General features: G+C 48.4%; 1 protein-coding gene and 1 long non-coding RNA gene across 2 annotated transcripts in view; one reads left to right on the forward strand and one right to left on the reverse strand.

Annotated features, from left to right (window-relative positions):
* The window catches only part of LOC138521746 (uncharacterized), a 123128-nt gene extending 112217 nt beyond the window's left edge, over positions 1 to 10911 (forward strand). The window contains exon 3 of the long non-coding RNA XR_011283112.1: positions 10581 to 10911. This is a non-coding gene — a long non-coding RNA (uncharacterized lncRNA). The remainder of the gene's footprint in view (positions 1 to 10580) is intronic.
* GABBR1 (gamma-aminobutyric acid type B receptor subunit 1) overlaps positions 1 to 19079 on the reverse strand; it is an 844797-nt gene that overhangs the window by 692253 nt on the left and 133465 nt on the right. The window lies entirely within an intron of this gene.

Here is a 19079-nt window from a genome sequence, read left to right on the forward strand (position 1 = left end):
GGTTTCGGTGGACACTCCGCATTGGGGGCGAGTGCTGTAAGGAAGGCATGGTATCAAACAGTAAGATAGACACAAGTGATCACTGTTCAAGGGTGTTTACTGAACTTAAATTGGGTTTGAAAAACACCTATCTAATCTGGGAGCAATATATTACCATCAAATTATAATAAGGCAGTCGTCGTCGAGTCTGTCAAAACATAAGGACCTATACTATAAACCTATTGTCAATCCTTACTTCTAAATACAAATAGTCTGGGAAACAATGCTGTGCAAAAGAAACGTGTTCACAAAATGATTTGTCAGGATATTCAAGCCATTGGCTTCCCTTCCCCGCGTTTTCAGCATAGGACAAGGTGGCACAATCAAGCTTAGCACACTAACTGGCTTCTCTAGCACGAGGATGCAGATCAAGACTTCAACATCAGGGCTTTCTGTGCCAAAGTCTCTGCCATTCAAAGTCTCTTATTTCAGAGGGCCTGATGCCACACAACACATTCAAGTTCCTTTCCTCTCAGGACTTTCACTCATACAACTTCTCAGGTGATGTACTGTTCACCCTGGGCCCCCCTCTGCCGGGCTCAGATCCACTTTAACACAAACCTGCAATTGGTCTCCCTCTGTCAGACTCGGACCAAGTTCATGTACTTTTCAAAACGTTCTCTACTTCATCAAAATCGAAGACTTTCAATTGTGTGCAGGATTTTGCTTGACCCGTCGCAGGACCACTTCTATTCACATTTATTCGTTCTCCTTCAATTGGTCTCCCTCTGCCGGGCTTGGACCAAATGTATCTACTTTTGTCACTTCTCAGCTGGATACCTCACAGAGACCTTCGATTGAGCACCCACGCAGTGCCGGACCACTCTGTCATAGGTATTGTAGCTTGCTTTAAAGTTCAATCACTCATTGGCAGTTCAACTTCACTTGCATCTCTTATCACACGCATTTCAACAATGTTCGTTCCAGCGCTCGCCATACAATGTTGCTGCTTGCAAGCTTGGCTTCAACACAGACCAGTCTTGTATCTGTCTCCCGAGCTCACCGGCTGTGTTGATTTCACTGTAGCGGCTTTGTTCTTGGAGCCAAGGACGATACCATGGCAGCTGGTGATTCTCACAACCTTGATTATTGACGTGGGAGGGCCCGAGTATCTCAGACACACAAAGCAGTATTCTTCAGTCTGGTTTCCTGGTCTTACACTTTCTATTCTCGAGGTCTCTGGAAAGTAAGGGTTCCTTGTCGAAAAAGGTCAAGGGAATTTCCCTCCATGCGATCCCCTTCGGTTTTGTCGTCTTTCCTCTCTTGCTCAGCTGCTGTCTCAAAACTGCTATTTCCTCGCGTGCTTTGCCTCATTCAGAGTGTGCTCTTGTGCTCCGCCTTTTATCCATGTGGGGAAGTGTAATGGAAGTCAGGTGTGTGTGATGGTCATGAATTGCCTGACCTTGCCTGACCACTGAATTGGGACATGTCAGGTATAGGGCTCGGGTGTTAGTCTGTTTTCTCTCATAGCGGGCTGTCCATGAGAATGGTATTCCCTTCGTGTCCAAGGTATGTCTATGTTAGTATTTGGTATTAATATTTCTTGGAGCCATCTTTATCAAGCAGTAACATCAAATGTTGTGGTTTATGTACCTGCCATTGTTATTTCAAAACAGTATTCTGATAGTTAATGGCTTATTTGCAGTTGTAAAAGCACTACTGCTGTAATAAAAACGTCCAAACTAAGTGTGCCTTGAGCTACTTGATGTATAGCAGTTGTGTGTCCTCACTTCTAAAGTCCTGTTAAAAATATGCACTGACAAAGTCAACAGTTTTGCCAGTGCATGCCATCATATGCCCATGTCATCAAACTATTTTCGAACTTTGCCATCTTATGGCCAGCTGGTGCCATCCCGGCAGGGACTGTGACTTGACGAGTACCTTTGGCTGGGTTTCCCCTGTACCCACGTTCTCCTCACCTGAGCTTTCCGAGTCAATGGTTTCTTGCAGTCCTCGACGTGCCAGGTAGTCTCTCTCCTTTTTCTGGTGCGTGGGCTTGTCACGGAGAGAAGCCACTGTGGCCGCTGGGTGAGAACAGCGGCACAGTGACCTCCTTTCCGGGACCAAGCCAGAAAATGCAGGGAAAAACCCGCAAAGGGGAAAAAACCCTGATAAGAGGTGCCAAGACTTGTCTGCGAAGGCCAGTGTTTCGCGGATGAAAGAAAAGGAAGCGAAGGATCTCCAACAAATGAAGGGTGGTCACAAGATGTCCAAGTCCAACAATAGCAGCGGGCCTGAAGCGCAGGCTGAGAAGGCAGCAGCTGAGGAGGCTGAAGCGGAGGTCGAAAATGTTCCAGGAAAGCACTGCGGAGGAGCACGGAAGGAAACCCCACGCTGACTGGACCAAAAAGAGCAAGGTGAGAAAACAGGAGAGAGAGAGAGAGAGAGAGAGAGAGAGAGAGAGAGAGAGAGAGAGAGAGAGAGAGCGCGAGAGACCGCCGGAGAAAAAGGCACAGCTAGCGCCGCCCAGGGAAGGCGGCGGAGAGAACTGGGAAACAAAGTACGGTGTTCTGAGAAACCGGAACCCCGGAGAAAGTAACCAAGGGGAGTAACCCCTGAGAAATTCCAAAGCGAGGTGCAGAGGAAGAGCGAAGGACCCAGAGTAGAAAAGTAAACAACAGAGGGGGGTTGCAACGCAACGACCTGCCGGGAGGCGGGGATTTAAATACTCCCGTCAGCGTTGCGTCCCGCGTTTGGAGCTGCAGAGCGAACACAGAAAAAGGACTAAAATAATCCTCCTCTGCGTCCTCTCAAACTCCAACGCGGAAGAAATTGCCAGTCGCGGCGATGGCCGCGGCTGCGAGTGACAGGGACTGGCAAATACCTCTCCCTTACCTACACAACAGCCAAACTGTTGTCTTTGCCAATGTTTTTTTTTTACAGGTGGTTCCCCTTGCACCCTTCTGACCCCACCCTCCCTCTGCCATCTGAACCCCTGCCACTGCCACTCCTGTATAGGCCTGGGTGAAAGGGAACGCTCCTGGTGGCATTCACACAGGAGTGTAATGGTACAATATGCTGTTATGTGTGGCACTATCAAACAGGCACATTGTAGCAGCAAGGGAATATAAAACACATTACTATTGTTAGGAGTACTGTTACTCTTCCTAGAAATAATGGCACTACTACTTCTATGTCCAAAACAACGTGTATTTCTAGTATTACTACATGTACAGACATCCGGGTCCGTTTCCAGGGGAGAATAGACGCTTCAGAGGCAGGTGTGAACCTATGCCAGGGGGTAATGCTGAGGTGAAGACTGATGAAGTGTGGCCATAATGTCCAGCAGCCCATCATCGGCGCATCATCAGCTCATCATCAGCTCACCATCAGCCCATCAGCAGCACATCAGCGGCCCATCATCGGCCCATCATCAGCAGCCCAACATCGGCGCATCATAGGCGCATCATGAGCTCATCAGCAGCCCATCATCAGCAGCCCATCATCAGCAGCCCATCATCATCGGCGCATCATCAGCCCATCTGCTGCCCATCAGCAGCACATCGTCGCCACTCTGGATAGAAGCTTCCTATTATCAAAGTTGGCCTAAACCTTGATGGGGTTGGCCTTAGACAAGGTGTGACTATCAGGGAGAGACTTGCCAGGACTGAGGGGGGCGCTAAAATGCAGCGGGGGGCGAGGGGGGTTATAATCACATCAAAAGCCAACTAAAATAGAAGAGAATAGCAACATGTGGGAAAAAAGGAGGTCAGGCGAGGGAGGGGCGAGGGGCATTGCCAGAAAGAGAGGCAAAAAAATGGAAAGAATAAGTAGAGGCAAAGAACATGGACACCAGTACAAAAAAGGAATGAAAGAAGAAAATAGTTTTAAAAGAATGTGAGGATGAAAGAAAGCGGGAAAGGAAGCGAGGAGGAAGAAACGAGGGGATTACATACACAATACAAAGGAAGAGGCATGGAATGAAGAAACAGAACTGACGAGAGACAGTGGGAGAGAAAAGGAGCGCAAAGCACGTGCCACTTAATAAAGAAAGGAGGGGGGACGAGCGAGCAAAGGCAAGCAGGGGATTAAACACAAAAGAAAAAGTAAGGGAGAGTGAAAAGAAGAAACAGATCTGACGAGGAACATGGGGGATAACACTGCATAATGCAAGAGCGTGCAAAAAAAGGGGAGAAAAGGGTGTGGATGAGAGGCAAGCCTGAGAAGCTATAGTACAGAAAGGCAGGAGGGGAACAGACAGAGAAAGGAGGCAGAGTCCAGAGAAGGAGGGATTGCGTGGGGGATGGGGTGCGGTTAAGGAGGAGAAGGGAAGGAGCTGGCTCGAGGCTGCAGTTTGCACAATGAATGCGTTGCAGAAGGGCCCCTGTTTTTTGTAGGTTATCTTTGTTCAGCGGAGCCACTAAGTCCCCATGTTCATTCATTTGTCATTTGTTATAGCGCCTTTCACCATAATTATGGTGCCAAAGCGCTTTTGGTTGAACTCCCTCGGAGGGACCGGAGTCCAAACATGTGGGAGAATTTGGGAGGTGCTGTTATTAGGCATGTGTGCATTTCAGCCATTCATGTTATGCGAGGGTGGCCAAGACCCTGCTAGTCACTAAATGGAGTGTGTATGGGAGCAGCAGAGGTGCACTATGGACTAAAGGGCGGAATGTGTTTAAGGAGGTAGAGAGTTATGTGGGAAGCTACAGTTTGAGTTTTTGTTGTTAAAAGTAGCTTCTTTCTTATGGCAGGGGTGATGTGCAATAGTGTTTGTATTATATGTGAGTGCAGGGTGTGTGGAGTGAGCCAGTGCCTTCCGCTAAATTGCGAAGGTGCGGCGTGCGAGTGGAGAAACTGGGTTAGCTGTTCACACAACAGTGCATCCTGGGTTCCATGTATGTACCTTGCACTATTGCACTAACTGCAAGATATGGCTGATGCAAGATATGGCTGACTAACACAAATGGGCTAAAAGCAAGGTAAGGCTACCTTATACAATTCGGCTAACTGCGAGATATGGCTGACTAACACAAATGGGCTAGAAGCAAGGTAAGGCTACCTTACACTATTAGGCTAAATGCAAAATATGGCTACCTTACACAATTAGGATAAGTACGAGATATGGCTGACTAACACAATTACTCTAAATGAGCCTAAGACAAATGGGCTATATTACAATAGGTAATAAGTGTGGTGGGTTTTAATGGAGTACAGTAATGGCGGGTCTGCCTGCCCACACCACACTTACCTTATCAGACGCATATCAATTCTATGTCAAGACTCTACTCTCCAGCAGTTTCAACAAATAAATAACATTTTGTGAAAATAACACATTTTTTTAATGTATTTTTTAAACTTCAAGTCCCATCATTCCCTGTAGTTTCAGTCTCTAGTCTCTGTGCCTTAGTCCTTCCTGTTCCTGTTTTCCTCCTCTTCTTTTCCTGCTCTCCAGATAAGTACACGTTTTTTTCTGAGCTCTGTGAATTTATGTTTATAGAGTAGGATTCTAAATCATTTAATGATAATGACGGGGTTCTAGTAGTATGGGGTTCATTGTGGGGCCCAGCGAGAGCGCAGCACAGCATGCGGTGGAGATATAATTGTGTTAAACTGAGAAGAATCAGCGGCCCCGTGCCGCGCTACCCGGCACACCAGCGCGGCCGAAACAGGCGGCCCGACCCTTGGAGGGGCGGAGCAAGCAGCGCGAGCAGGAAACCTTTTTTCCCGTTCGCGCTAGCGAACAGAGAGCAGCCCCCACCCTCGTGGAGGCGGTGCGGAGCACGAGCACGCACGGAAGAAAGCGATCACAAAGAGCGGGTTCCCCCCTCCTTTGGAAGGGAGGAGCGAAGCTCACGCTCTGGAAAAGCCAATAAGAGCGCGAGCACTCGGCTTTAGGAGCCCCCAACTTTGGGGCGGTGGAGTCAAATACACGGCTCACGGAGAAACTTCGATTTAGAAGTGATCTTTCACCGCGCAGTACGATACGGAGCGTTTATAAGCTCTTTTGATTGATATCACCTGGTCTAACACAAGTATATTCTCACGCATAGGGCATAGAGTCTAGCCCTGAGGAAACCTGCACATCAAGAAATAGTGCAGACAGGTGCAGCCTCATAGAGTGGAGCAGTGGAGCAGTGGACGTGCCCTTACACCTGGAAAGGTATTTGAAAGGCACCTAAACAGCACAATAATGTCTAATTTTGAGTGGACTGATGAGGAGCAAGAGGCGGTCTATCCAGAAGATTTAGTCTACAGCTTTAAAGAAGTGCTGGGAGACTCGCTCACAGAGGCAGTAGCTCAGGGTGTGAGACCCCTTCAAGACAGGTTACACACCATAGAACTATACCTGAGCAAAAAAGGTAAATGCACCGAAGACAGCACGTCCACTAGGGTCGCAGCAAGGGACCCCAAGGGGTGTAACAAGGCCCGGAAGAGCGAAGACTCTTCTGACCCCCCGGGCCAGACTGAGGGGGCAAGTACTGAAGCCCCGGAGGATTTGGACGCTTTTAGCAAATTAAGAGAAGCGTTCATGAGAAAATCGCAGGTGCCGAGCCTCGAGGCCCCCTACCCAGCGGATGATAATATGGGCAACATAGAAGGAGGTTTCCCCGAAGAGGAAATTCCAGAATCCCCTACCTCCTCACAAGTAGAGACAGACAATGAAGGGGACGAGAGCAGCCAACCACCGCCGAGGCAAAGGCTCAGAAAGCTCACCAACTTAGAGGAGGAAGAGACCTCCGATATGTTTAATCCTGAAGATACCAGGAACCCAAGATCGTCCGAATGGGTTCCATCGCCAAGAGTGGCGAGATACATGACGCAGAGATTGCGAAAAGCTTTAGAGAAAGAAGTCAGGCAGAGGATGAGAGCAGAATGTCCGAAACCGGAGTTACCAGGCAAGGTAGCAGAGGCTCCGGAGATTGACCCGAAAATGTTATCATTTGTCTCGAAATCTAACAAAGATTCAAGGAAAGGCATAGATCGCTCTTGGAAAAGTTTTCTGGAGAAACTGCTTGACATCGCAGGACCATTGGCGAAGATTATGGATCTGGCCGAAAGAGCGAAGGACACGGGGGAAGAAGTGGACCCAGGAGTCCTAGCAAACTGGGCTCAAAGGGCAGTATGCCTTTTAGGCAATGCGAACTGCGCAATTTCATCTGAACGCAGGAAAGGACTTCTACTGAAGATAGACCAGAAATTAGGAGACTTGTCATCCTACGAGGCAGGCGAAGCCGCACAAGGTATTCTATTCGGTGAAACCTTCGGCAAAGAAATGGGGAGGTTTGTGGGAACATACACCTCCCTAGAAAAGGCTCAAGCGTCCATGAAAAAGATTTTCCCCGGGAGAGTTTTTGGAGGGACCGGTCGGTTTAGAGGCCGAGCGGCCGGTCGCTACCAAGCATACAGGAGGCCTCAAGGAAACAGGAGTAATTACTGGGAGAACAGGCAGCCAGACGCATTCTTCCCACCAAGAGGTCGCTTCCCGAGTGGAAGACGTAGCAGAGGACAAGGGAGAGGACACAACTTCCCCACAGGTGAGAGTTGCAACTTACCCACCAGTTCGGGGAGAGCAGCGGTATTCTGGGAGAACTGGCATTCGCTTTCCAGCGACACCTGAGTTTTACAGACAGTAAAAGACATGCACATAGATTTTATAGAGACTCCCACTCAAGGTCGAGTACCCCGTCCTCTAGCCAAGACACGAATAGAGATAGAGCTATTACATGCAGAGCTACAGAAGTTAGCAGAGAAACAGGCGATAGAGCCTTGCGAGACTCATCCCAAATTTGTGAGCAACATGTTCTTAGTCCACCGAAAGGACAAAGTGAGACCCGTAATAAACTTGAAGGACAAGAACAGATGGGTAGCGTACAACCATTTCAAAATGGAAGGAACCCACCATCTCAGAGATACACTCAGGCAAGACGATTGGTTAGTGAGGATAGACCTCAAAGACGCTCACTTGACAATACCGGTTCAAAGAGATTTCTGACCATTCCTAGCATTCAACTGGGGCGAGCAATTATGGCAATTTGCCGCAATGCGTTTGGCCTGGCATCAGCACCATGGGCTTTCACAAAGTCATGAAACCAGTAGCAGCAGCGATCAGGGAGAAGGGGATTCGTATGATTATATACCTAGACGATATCCTTCTGATGGCCAGCTGCAGGCAGACGCTCCTCTACCAGTCCAACTGGGTAGTGAATCTCTTGACGTCACTGGGATTCCTAGTGAACCAGGAGAAATCAGAAATGAAACCAACCAAGAGGCTAGAATTCCTAGGCTTCATCATAGATATCAGGTCAGCAACACTAGAACTTCCAAACACGAAAATAAGAGACATAAAAAGGGAAATAAGAACATGTCTCAGCAAATCAATCACATCACTACACACGATAGCACGAGTAGTGGGCCTCCTTGCAGCCTCAATACAAGCAATCTTCCCAGGGCCACTACATTATCGAGCCCTGCAAAGACTAAAGATAAGACACCTTCAACAGGGTCTGCAATATCAGCAGCTAGTCCACATAGACCAGGAGTCCAGAACAGAACTAGAGTGGTGGCTAGCAAACATGGAAGCATGGAACGGGAGAGCCATTTTCGGCGATCACCCAGACCTGATTATAGAATCGGACGCCAGCAGGGCAGGCTGGGGAGCCCGTTGCGGAGACCTACAGACAGGAGGGAAGTGGAGTTCGGAAGAACTCAAACTTCACATCAACTGTCTAGAACTACTAGCCGGATCATTTGCGATCAAGGCTTTACGAAAGGGAAAGTGAACTCCTGTATTCTTTTGAAAATGGACAACATTTCAGCAGTAAAATACATCAACCACCTAGGAGGGACGAGATCCAAACTCCTGGCAGAGATAGCCAAAGATTTCTGGCACTCCTGCCTGGAATCATGGATCTCGGTAGTAGCAGAATACCTGCTAGGATCACAGAACGTGATAGCAGACTGGAACTCCAGGTACCTCACAGACTCCAGCGATTGGAGGCTGGATCGAGAGGTTTTCCGACAGCTGGAAGAACGTTGGGGACCGATTCATACAGATCTGTTTGCATCCAGACTGAACGCACAGAAAGAGAGGTTCTTCAGCTGGAGGTTAGACCCAGCAGCAGCTGGAGTGGATGCTTTTCTGCAGGACTAGAGAGAACAGATACTGTACGCCTTCCCGCCTTTCCTAATGTTGAGCAGAGTCTGGCGAAAGCTTGCAGGGAAGCAGCAAATCTGATATTAATAGTTCCAATATGGAAATCACAAGTATGGTCTCCAGCACTTATGGAAATGCTAGTAGATTATCCAAGAACGCTACCCCAAGGAGCGAGCTTGCTCACGGACCCAGTTGGGTCATTTCACCCTCTGAGAGTGAAGGGGACACTGCTGTTGATGGCGTGCAGGATAGCAGGAGACGCTGGAACCTCCCGGGCATTTCGGCGCAGGCTGCAAGTCTCATCGCCGAGTCATGGGCACCTTCAGCCAGAAGGAGCTACGGCGCAGCTTGGAAAAAGTGGTCGTCATGGTGCAGAAGGAGAGATATTCATCCCGTTTCTGCCCCTTTAGTCGAAGTACTGAACTTTCTAGCAGAGCATCTGCAAGATGGCAAAGCCTATAGAACCATAGGTGTCTACAGGTCTGCGATTTCAGCAGGCCATCTACCACTAGGTGGAATACCAGTGGGGGAGAACATGGCAGTGATTAGACTCCTAAAAGGAATAAGATTTAGAAAACCACCACAGCCGAAGTACGAAGTACTATGGGACGTATCGGTAGTGCTGAAACTTCTGGCAGACTGGCCTAGTAACAGTAACCTGTCGCAAGAACAACTGTCAGGGAAACTAGCCATGTTAATGTCCATGGTATCATGCAGGAGAGTGGCAGACGTTAAGGCACTGGAGGTATATAGAAAGGCATATGGGCCAGAAGGAGTAACTTTTAACCTGGCCAAAAGAACTAAAACAGACTCATCTACAATCACATACCCATACATGCAAGACTATCCGAAATGGTGCGTAGCTACATGTATAAAAGAGTACGAAAGTAGAACAGCAGAAATGAGACCAGTAGGGACAACCCAACTCCTTATAGCGCGCAGGAAACCACACAAAGCCGTAGCATCAGCCACTACAGCAAGATGGGTCAGAGAAATCATGGGCCTAGCGGGCATTCACTTGTCTAAATTTGGAGCGCATTCAGTCAGAGGAGCGATGGCCTCAAAGGCACTGGGGCAAGGCACAGCCTTCCAGGACATCATGAAAGCAGCAGATTGGGCTAGTGATAAAACGTTTAGGACGTTTTATTATAGGCCAATCAACACGATAGCAGGAGCAGTTGCAAGAAGCTTTGAGCAAGCTCAATGCTCGCCTCCGTCTTGACATAGAATGAAGATTCCCCCTGCTCATAGCGCAGGGAGCTCTTGATTCTATTAAAGACAAGGAGCCGAGCATTAAATTCCCGACCCAGATGCACAAGAAATGGGAAAAGATAATGGAATGAACGAAGTATGTATTACAAGTAACCATGATGACATTTCCTCCCAGAATAGGGTGTGTATTCCCAGCCCTAACATATCTCTATTGTTATTTTTCTGACATTAGGTGATGACCAAAAGAACGGCTGAACCCTATTCGAGAAAAATTTTGGATTAATCAGATCGAATTGCAAGTTCTGAAGCAAGAGATCGATTCCGCTGAAATGCAAAGTTGTTGGGCCCATGGGCATGTTAATGTTACAGAAGATTGCAGTTTAAAGCAGTCAAAGAAGAGGAGGAACACAGGAACAGGAAGGACTAAGGCACAGAGACTAGAGACTGAAACTACAGGTATTGATGGGACTTGAAGTTTAAAAAAAAAAAAGTGTTATTTTCACAAAATGTTATTTATTTGTTGAAACCGCTGGAGAGTAAATTAAAGAGAAGAGAAAGCTTAATGCTCGCCTCCTTGTCTTTAATAGAATCAAGAGCTCCCTGCACTGTTAGCAGGGGGAATCTTCATTGTGTACTTCAAAGTGAAGTGTAGATGGATTTTTTCCCGGACATTTTGCCTCTTGTCTCCTTGCTCATGACAGGGGTCGACTGGGAACCAAAAGAGGCCCTGGAAATAAGGTTCATAGTGGCCCAGTTGTACACTTTTTCAGCAAGCCCAAGCCTTTTCCTATGAGAACATTTGGAAATACCACACGCAAGAGTCCCAGGGTGCATTGCCCTAGCAGTAAATCTCCAGAGCTCCCTGTAGGCCAGTCCACCCCTGGTTGGTGATGGCGCGTGTAAGAGTCAGGGCTCTGCCACGCTTTACCATTTCTGGTCTCGGTATCCAGGCTGGGTCTCAGGAGTTCAGGAGTTGCTGAGATGTTTTCAGATGTAGTAGCAGGAAAAAGTCTTTTCTTTTGGTGCGGGAGATGGCTGTGAAATCTGCCTATGTACTGTGAATGCATCAACGCCAACCAAAACCTGGTGGGCTAGCATCTGAATTTATTTATTTATTTATTTAGACATTTGTTAAGCGCACCGAGCCCAGAGGCATTTAGGCGCTAAGAATTTTAAAAAAAATTTAAATGTATAATAATAAACCTGGCCCAGCCCCCAATCCATCCTCCCGCATGACCCATAATGCCTTTCACATACATGCTCCAACAGAGGGGAGCAATTGATCATATATAATGCCGATCATTGTGTGGGGTGCTCTTCCAGGGTGAACACACCCTGGGCGCACCCACGGAAGCTTCACTCACGTGCTGCCATCTTATCCTAGTAGCAGGGTGAGTGAATGATAGCAGCCAGTGTTTGGTGAGCGGGGGGTCTTTGGGCACATGGCTGTGGGCGGGTCCTCCGACTTGTGTGTGACGTTCACACTGCTGTGGGGTGCTTCTTCTTCTTCTTGCTGATAGGTTTTTATCCATCAGCAGTGATTGTTGGATACCGAAGCTTGAGCCTCATTACTCCATCTTCTCGGGTTGAGTATGTAGTTGTGGGTTAGGATTCTTCATAGTCTGTGTGGACTTGTCCCAGTAGGGCTGGTTTCACAGGGACTTTGCCGGGAAGGGCCTCGGGTAGCAGTTGAAGGGGTTTGCAGTGGTGGCAGTGAGTCTTCTGATCAGAGGTTTCGGGTTCTGATCCAGCCCTTGGCAGAAGTTCTTACTCAGCTTAGCTAGATGTTCGTCCAACATCTCATTGTCCAGGTCTCTGTGAAGGTCGGCTATCCTGCTGCGGGGCATGCTGCTGGGGAGTGTCTGAGCACAGGGTGTGGGGTTTGCAGCATAGGCGTGTGCAACGCATACGTGGAGGTGCATTTTTGTTGTTTAGCCTGGGTACCATACCAACCGATACTACTGGTGGTACAATTGCTTGTGTTGCCTTTTCTAGCAGCACACCATGTCATTAACACGCTCTACAAACACTGCATGGTTTCTCCTTTTGGGCCGGGGGGAGACGAGAGGAATGGCATTCACTGGCCTATCAGTGCAGGGGAAAGTCCAGCCCCTGACCATCATGGCATCCGCCTTCTACCACTGAGGCAAAGGAAGCTATATTTGTGTGCCCCTATCATGCCTTGCCACCTTCCATTGGCCTCCGTGTGGCATGTTGGCAACCTCTGTAGTCCTTCTCCAAATTCAGCAGAACAGGACCTCTCTTCCCCCTTGGCAGAGTGTCTTCTCCTCAACATTTGTATAGCGCCTTCCACCATTGGCATGGTCCCAACGCGCTGTAGGTTTAACGCCCTTGGGGGACCGGAGCCCAAGCATGGGATGCACAGCCGGTCCCCTGTACCTGGGGGCAGCCAATGCCAAAGGGAGGGCTAGCAGAAGAAGCCCAGGGGCGCATTCTAATACGATGCCTGGGCCCTCTCCCCCTTGCCTGCACCCACACAAACCCGCCTGCATAGCACTGGGGAAAGCCCTATATACACGCGGCATCCCCAGTGCACTTATCTGATCATAATGATCTTTTTTGTTTCTCATACTTTACATGTTTATCATGTGCTTTCCTGGATTAGTGGCCCCTCGAGCAACATGCTGCTAAGAATGTTGCTTGCTTCTGCCTTCACTCTATGACAGAATCCTAGGAAAAGCCAAGGTGGGTGGGGGGCGAGGGTGCGCGGGCGCGTTTGGTGCATAATCGGCGCACTACATTTTTTCTTTCGTCTACTACAAAGCCGAACAAAGAAAGGCAACTAGCAGGGGAGCTAAAAACCCAGGGGATCACTTAGCTGTGGGGGCCCATTTCGACTGAAAAGCATGAAAGGCCCTGACGGCGGCACTGGACATAGATCCCTAGCTTCAATAATGGTGTCTGCTAATAGCCCTAAGCTCTGGGGAGCATTACCCCCCCCTCGCCCCAGAGACCACGACCTCTTCATTCTCATGGTCCACTCACTTTTGTGGGTGGATGGCCAGCCTACAGAACACTGCCATCAGTTGAGGGTTTGGAGTCCCTCAAACAGAGACAGCAGATCCTGCATCCTGGGGATTTGGTTAAGGTAAGGATGGAATAGAGTGTTAGATCACCCAAAAAAAGAGGAGCTAAGGTATTATGAAACCTGCCTGCTCTTTCAGCCACGCTCTGGCTCGGCCCACGCACATCTAAAGTGACTGCCAGGAAAATGCAAGCATTTTGTGGGAATGGCCTCTGAAATTGTGTGTCTCTTTTTGAACCATCTAAAAGAGGAACAAGTACATCTTTGGTAAACTTCCCTTACTTGAATCCATAGTTGTCCACAACAGAACACCCCAACATTAGGGTTTGCAGGAGGGGGGTGTCCCAGGCAAGCCCTTACTTATCAGTGGGCATCTTTTGTTTCAGTGTGGATGAGACTGATAGAAAACCTCATGGCAATCAATGCTCTCCATAGGTCAGTGTTTCTCGGCAAACCAATGGGCAAGCTGGAAAATAACGAAAACCCGACTGGATGGAATGAGGCTTTCTTACTGGCCCCCTTTGCCATACAAGAAGCACCTATGGGACCCGCAACTGGTGACAGTGGAGTCCTCAGCAGGCTAACCCATCGCACAAGACAGAACAGCTACTATGAACTATAACATTTAGAAAACTGGAATAATACGACGGAATTAAAGACCCAGATTTTATCAGTGTGGCATCCTGGAAAACGAGTAAACCTATTCTCTCCAAAGCTCCAATAATCTTTTTTTAATCTCATCTCCAGATCCGACTGAAAAGGAAACCCAGGAATTACTGCAACGGCTGTCTAGACATCACTGCTTCTGCGACTGGAGAGCAGTCGGGCGTGTGTCGCAAAACCCGCCTGGAAGACTAGACCGCCTACTGAAAATCAGAGCAAGCACGGTTAAGATGAAGGGGGCAATATCACTGAAGAATCTCCAGTGAATGGAGCACTCCAATTGTCTTTGGATCAAAACCTGATGGGAGGATCTGCATTTGTATTGATTTTTAGAAAATAAATGCCACCTCGCAATTCCAAAGCTGCCACATACCTGCTGCTAGTTCAGGCCCCATCGGCAGATAAATCGCTGAAACAACGGTGTCAGTGCTTCTGTGTTCCCACGGGAAGGAGAATTTACGGTTCTGCCGTCGCCCGTAATATCCCAGGATATTGGGTGGTGGAAACGATAAGCTGAGGTTGCTGTGGCAGCCGCTACTACCGGTGGCCTACCAGCAACCTCATAATGAGGGCCAATGGCACTCTGGATTTGACAGAAGGGTACTGAGAAATATCAATAAATCACTGTCCAACACAGAAAACCACACATTCTCATTCTCACAACTATCCCTTTAATGCAACCATGTTTGGATTGACCTTGTTGCAAAAAAACAATAGCCTATGGCCTATCCTAATGAATCATAATCTACTGCACGAGCTGGCCAGAATATCTCACTAATTTGACCAAAGGATTTTCAGCCCAGCGAGAGAGTGGACTAATAGCCAACTGTAGAACATAGGTGTTGGCCAGGACAAATACCTGGGGTATCTTGTACATAAAAACTCAAACTAAGAATGAAATGCACCTTTTTAGTTTTGGCTTCTTGCTACCTATAAAACCGAAACTATTGTCGCAGTAGTACAAATAAGAGGAATACGGGATGCCAAGGGGGACGCACAGGCTGTGGGTGATGTTTGGCTTTTTAACCCCCCCAGTGACTGCCCAGGACCAGCTGATCCAACCCGCTGCCCACCCCTCTCTACCCAAAACTCACCCTTCTGAAATCTCTCTGAACTAGCTCTTTCACACAGTAACATCAAACTATATGCTTTTACAGGGCTGCCACTGTTATGTCAGAACAGGCTTCTGAAGCGAAGTGGCATAACTGCAGCTGTAAATCATCTCCTCGTGCAATAAAACTGGCGAAACCAAGTGCGCCTTCAGCCACTTGATATGTAAGCACTGTGTAGGACCTCAAACCTGTTCCCTGCATTTAATTAATTCCTCTTAAAAACAAGCAATGGCACAGCCAACAGTCTGGGCTTTTTTATAGGCATTAAATAGACATTTCAAAATGAAACCCACTGTTTCCAGTAGATGACCCAAAGGCCCTCCTAAAAAGACATTTACCAGGATTGGCCACCAATCGACCCGGGTACTCACACCATGTGCCTGCGGTTGCCATCTTGTGGCCAGGCAGAACCGTTATGGCAGTGTCTGCAGAGGCGTAGACAGGGTAGGGCCTGAGCGGGCAAGACCCACCCAAACTCTGTAAATGCCCACTCAGCAATGATGTGTGGGCATTTACAGATATTTTTGTCAGTGTGATGGGCCCAACCACTTTAGATTCATGCCCCACTCGCTAGACAGTCCTGGCTACGCCTCTGAGTGTCTGGCAGAAGCCTATCCCATGCCTACACAAAGGGCAACACGATCCGCTTTGCCGGGGCTTTAGACCTCATGCACTCAGCTGCCCGCCCTGCTTCCCAGCTGGGTCCGGCTTTATACATCCTATGCATACGGCGCCAATGGTTCCTGCCTCTGAGAAGCTCTACACTGCAAAAGCAAGTCCTGATCACTTCAGTGCAGGCTTCAGTCACTCCTTCATTTTACAAATGGGCGCTTCCTGTGCAGGCTGCGCCCTCTGAAGAGCGCTCCACGTGCACTGCCACACACTTCCTTATGCCCTGCTATGCTATTATATGCTATGCACACAGGCATTCTAAAGGTCGCTGAGCAATTTCCCCAAACCCTGGACTGCGGTCCCCAGAGAGCGTTCACCCAGAGCGCTTTGAGGCCATACCAATGAGATTAAGGTGCTATACAAATGGCGTACATATTGGGTAATACACAGGGCACCGCTGCCATTTCTATGGCTTCTTGGCACTGTGGGATCTGCAGGAAAGTGGGTCGTGTTTGGTTAGCAGGGGGAGCAGTGCAAGCTTGCTTTGTTGCTGTGTTACTGCGAGCAGTAGGGAGGGAACTCGGCTCTGAGCGCTGGTATGTTTCTGGGGGAGTGGTAATGAGAGTATCTGGGCATAGGTACACAGAAAGGAGCCCCGGGTGAAGGAGCTGCTTTTTGTGCCACCAATGAGGGGTGAGTTGAGAATACTGGAGGGATGAGTGTGACAGGCTGTGCACAGATGTGTAGAGTTAGTTTGGTGTGCGTGTGTGCAGGGGAGGGGGCACCAGCTGGTGTTTGCCGGTAGTGGGCAATAGGGCAGCCAATGTGTGCTTAAGGTGGAAAGAGAATGCCGAGTGGGGCGTAAACAATCAAGAAGCTGCAGATAGGATGGCATGATGGCATGGCAGGACAGGCACAGAGTGCACACCTACACATTAAACGGCACAGCTTGGCATGGCAAGGCACGGGCATGGGCATGCAGGCATTATTCCAACAAAATGTCCCCCTTTGCATTTTAAGGTACAATATACATGGTTTCCAGTAACAATATTTGTAAATCGAAAATAAGGGGCAGTCGGGGAATTGTGTATGGGGTAAGGGTAAGTAGCAGTCAGGAGGGGGACAATATGGAGGACTTGCAGTCGATATTCTGCAGGCCTGTATCATAGGGGGCGCAGTCTGCTGCCTGCACCCACAACACGACCTTCACCCTACACATTGCTGCCACTGGCCCTCTGCAGACAACTCCGTTTACTCTCTTTCTCTCTCTCTCTCTCTCTCTCTCTCTCTCTCTCTCTCTCTCTCTCTCTCTCTCTCTCTCCCCCTTCTTTCTCTCTCTCTTCCTCTCTTCCTCTCTCTCCCTCCCTCTCTCCCCCTTTCTTTCTTTCTCTATCTCTCTTCCTCTCTCTCCCTCTTCCTCTCTATCCCTCTCCCTCCCTCTCTCTCTCTCTCTCTCTCCTTCGCTCTGTTCCACTCTCCCTCCCTCTCTCTCTACGCCCTCTCTTTCTCTTTCCTCTCTCTCCCTCTCTCTTTGTCTCTTCCTCTCCCTCCCCGTCTCTCAATTTCTCTCTTCCTCTCATCATCCGTCGATCTCTCTTACTCTATTCTTTTCTTCTTCTCTCTTTCTCTCTTCCCTCCCTTTCTCTCTCTTCCTCTCTTTCACTCTCTCATTCCTCGACCTCTCTTCCTTTCTTCCTCTCTTTTTCTCTCTTCCCTCCCTCTCTCTTTCTTTCCTTCTCTCCCTGTCTCTCTCTCGCTCTCATAGAAACATTGTCCATAGTGACCAACAAGGACTCCACTCATTACACTGATGGTCTCGGGATGACCCTTAAGGCAAGGGGCATATTAGTGACCACCATAGAATTTCCCTTAAATCCCTGAGAAAGGTTGGTTGTCACCTGGCCTTCAGGTCACCTGAGGTAGGTTTGGGGCCGATGCATACATGATTGGGGCGACCTGTGACTTTCTGGAGGAGCGCGACTAGAGCAGAACTGTGGGGACTATTATAATTGTGACAGGAGTTCAGTAGCTGGCTGAAATGCTTCCAGCATTTGCTGAGTTGCGAAAGCTGAGGGAGAGGGCTTGTGGCTGGGCAATCAGCCTTGGGCTGTCTGTCCCAGCCGGGACGGCCAGCTGCTACCATCAGTCCAGTTTATAGATACACTTAAGAATGATGGCTTCCTCTTGCTTCTAAGCACTCTAACAACATTGCCTTATTCAAGGGCCCTCCAGTGATCATTGCTTTTATTTCACTAAGGGGTGTAATAGAATGGACATATTACTTTCACGTGACGGCATACATTAGCTGTTATAACGAATAGTCTTTTATTGCACGGGTGGCCCTTCGGTGCAAGGGCTGGACATCAGATGTGCGCCAAGTAAGGGAACAGTGAAAAGAGATACGTCGTTTTCAGCACTTTTCTAAATGGGTGGTATGCGGTACTTTTAGGCGTAGTCGAAGGTTGTCCAAAAGGGTAGTGACCTGTGTGACGAAACCTACGATACTCATTTTCTTAAATTTGATTGGTTGAAGAAAATGATTAGTTCTTTGCATAAGATAGTCTTTTTTTTGCATATTTGTTAGTTATTAAGTCAAATTGGGGTCGAGTGACAAAACTGCACAAATGGTGGTGGGGTTAGGTACAAGGTTTTGTGGCGTGTGAGGGTGCAATCAGGAGCTTGCACATCACCAAGGCTTAGGCGGGAGATACAAGGACGCAGCCAATCAGGTTAGTCCAAAGAGGACTGCAGTATCTTCTTTATCTGTTTAGAAATGCTGCAAAAGAAGTCAATAAATGGTCAAACTAGACTTGCTCGTGGATTACTGCTTGTGGCTGTGCTGGTGAAGAAGAGGTTAAAGGAACCATAACACAGCCACACAAAACCCAGAGACCACCCGAAATCCACTAGCCACCCCGCTCCTCTCTCTCCCACACCCCAACAACTTCACATCCACCACACATGCCCAGAGGGCTAGTGTGACAACCCGCCAAAACACTCAATCCGCACATCAGTATCTAACCAAACGACAAAACCAAAAAACAACGACACCGAGCAACTCAAGACACGGGACGCCGCCCATCCGGACACAACGAGCCCAGTGCACAAAACAAAGCACCCCCAGAAAGCGCACATGCACAGGAGCCCGCGCCTGATGGTGCTTCAGGCCTCAACACATGATCACAACTTTGTTATTTTATTTTTTTATTTGGCATATTAGCTTTTCACACCAAAAATCACCACATCGAAGTTAAAAGAGTACAACAAGAAAAGAACCCATGCATTAAACAACTAATAC

This window comes from Ambystoma mexicanum, chromosome 13 (genome assembly GCF_040938575.1).
Source record: "Ambystoma mexicanum isolate Mex_15411 chromosome 13, UKY_AmexF1_1, whole genome shotgun sequence".
Classification (NCBI taxonomy): Eukaryota; Metazoa; Chordata; class Amphibia; order Caudata; family Ambystomatidae; genus Ambystoma; species Ambystoma mexicanum.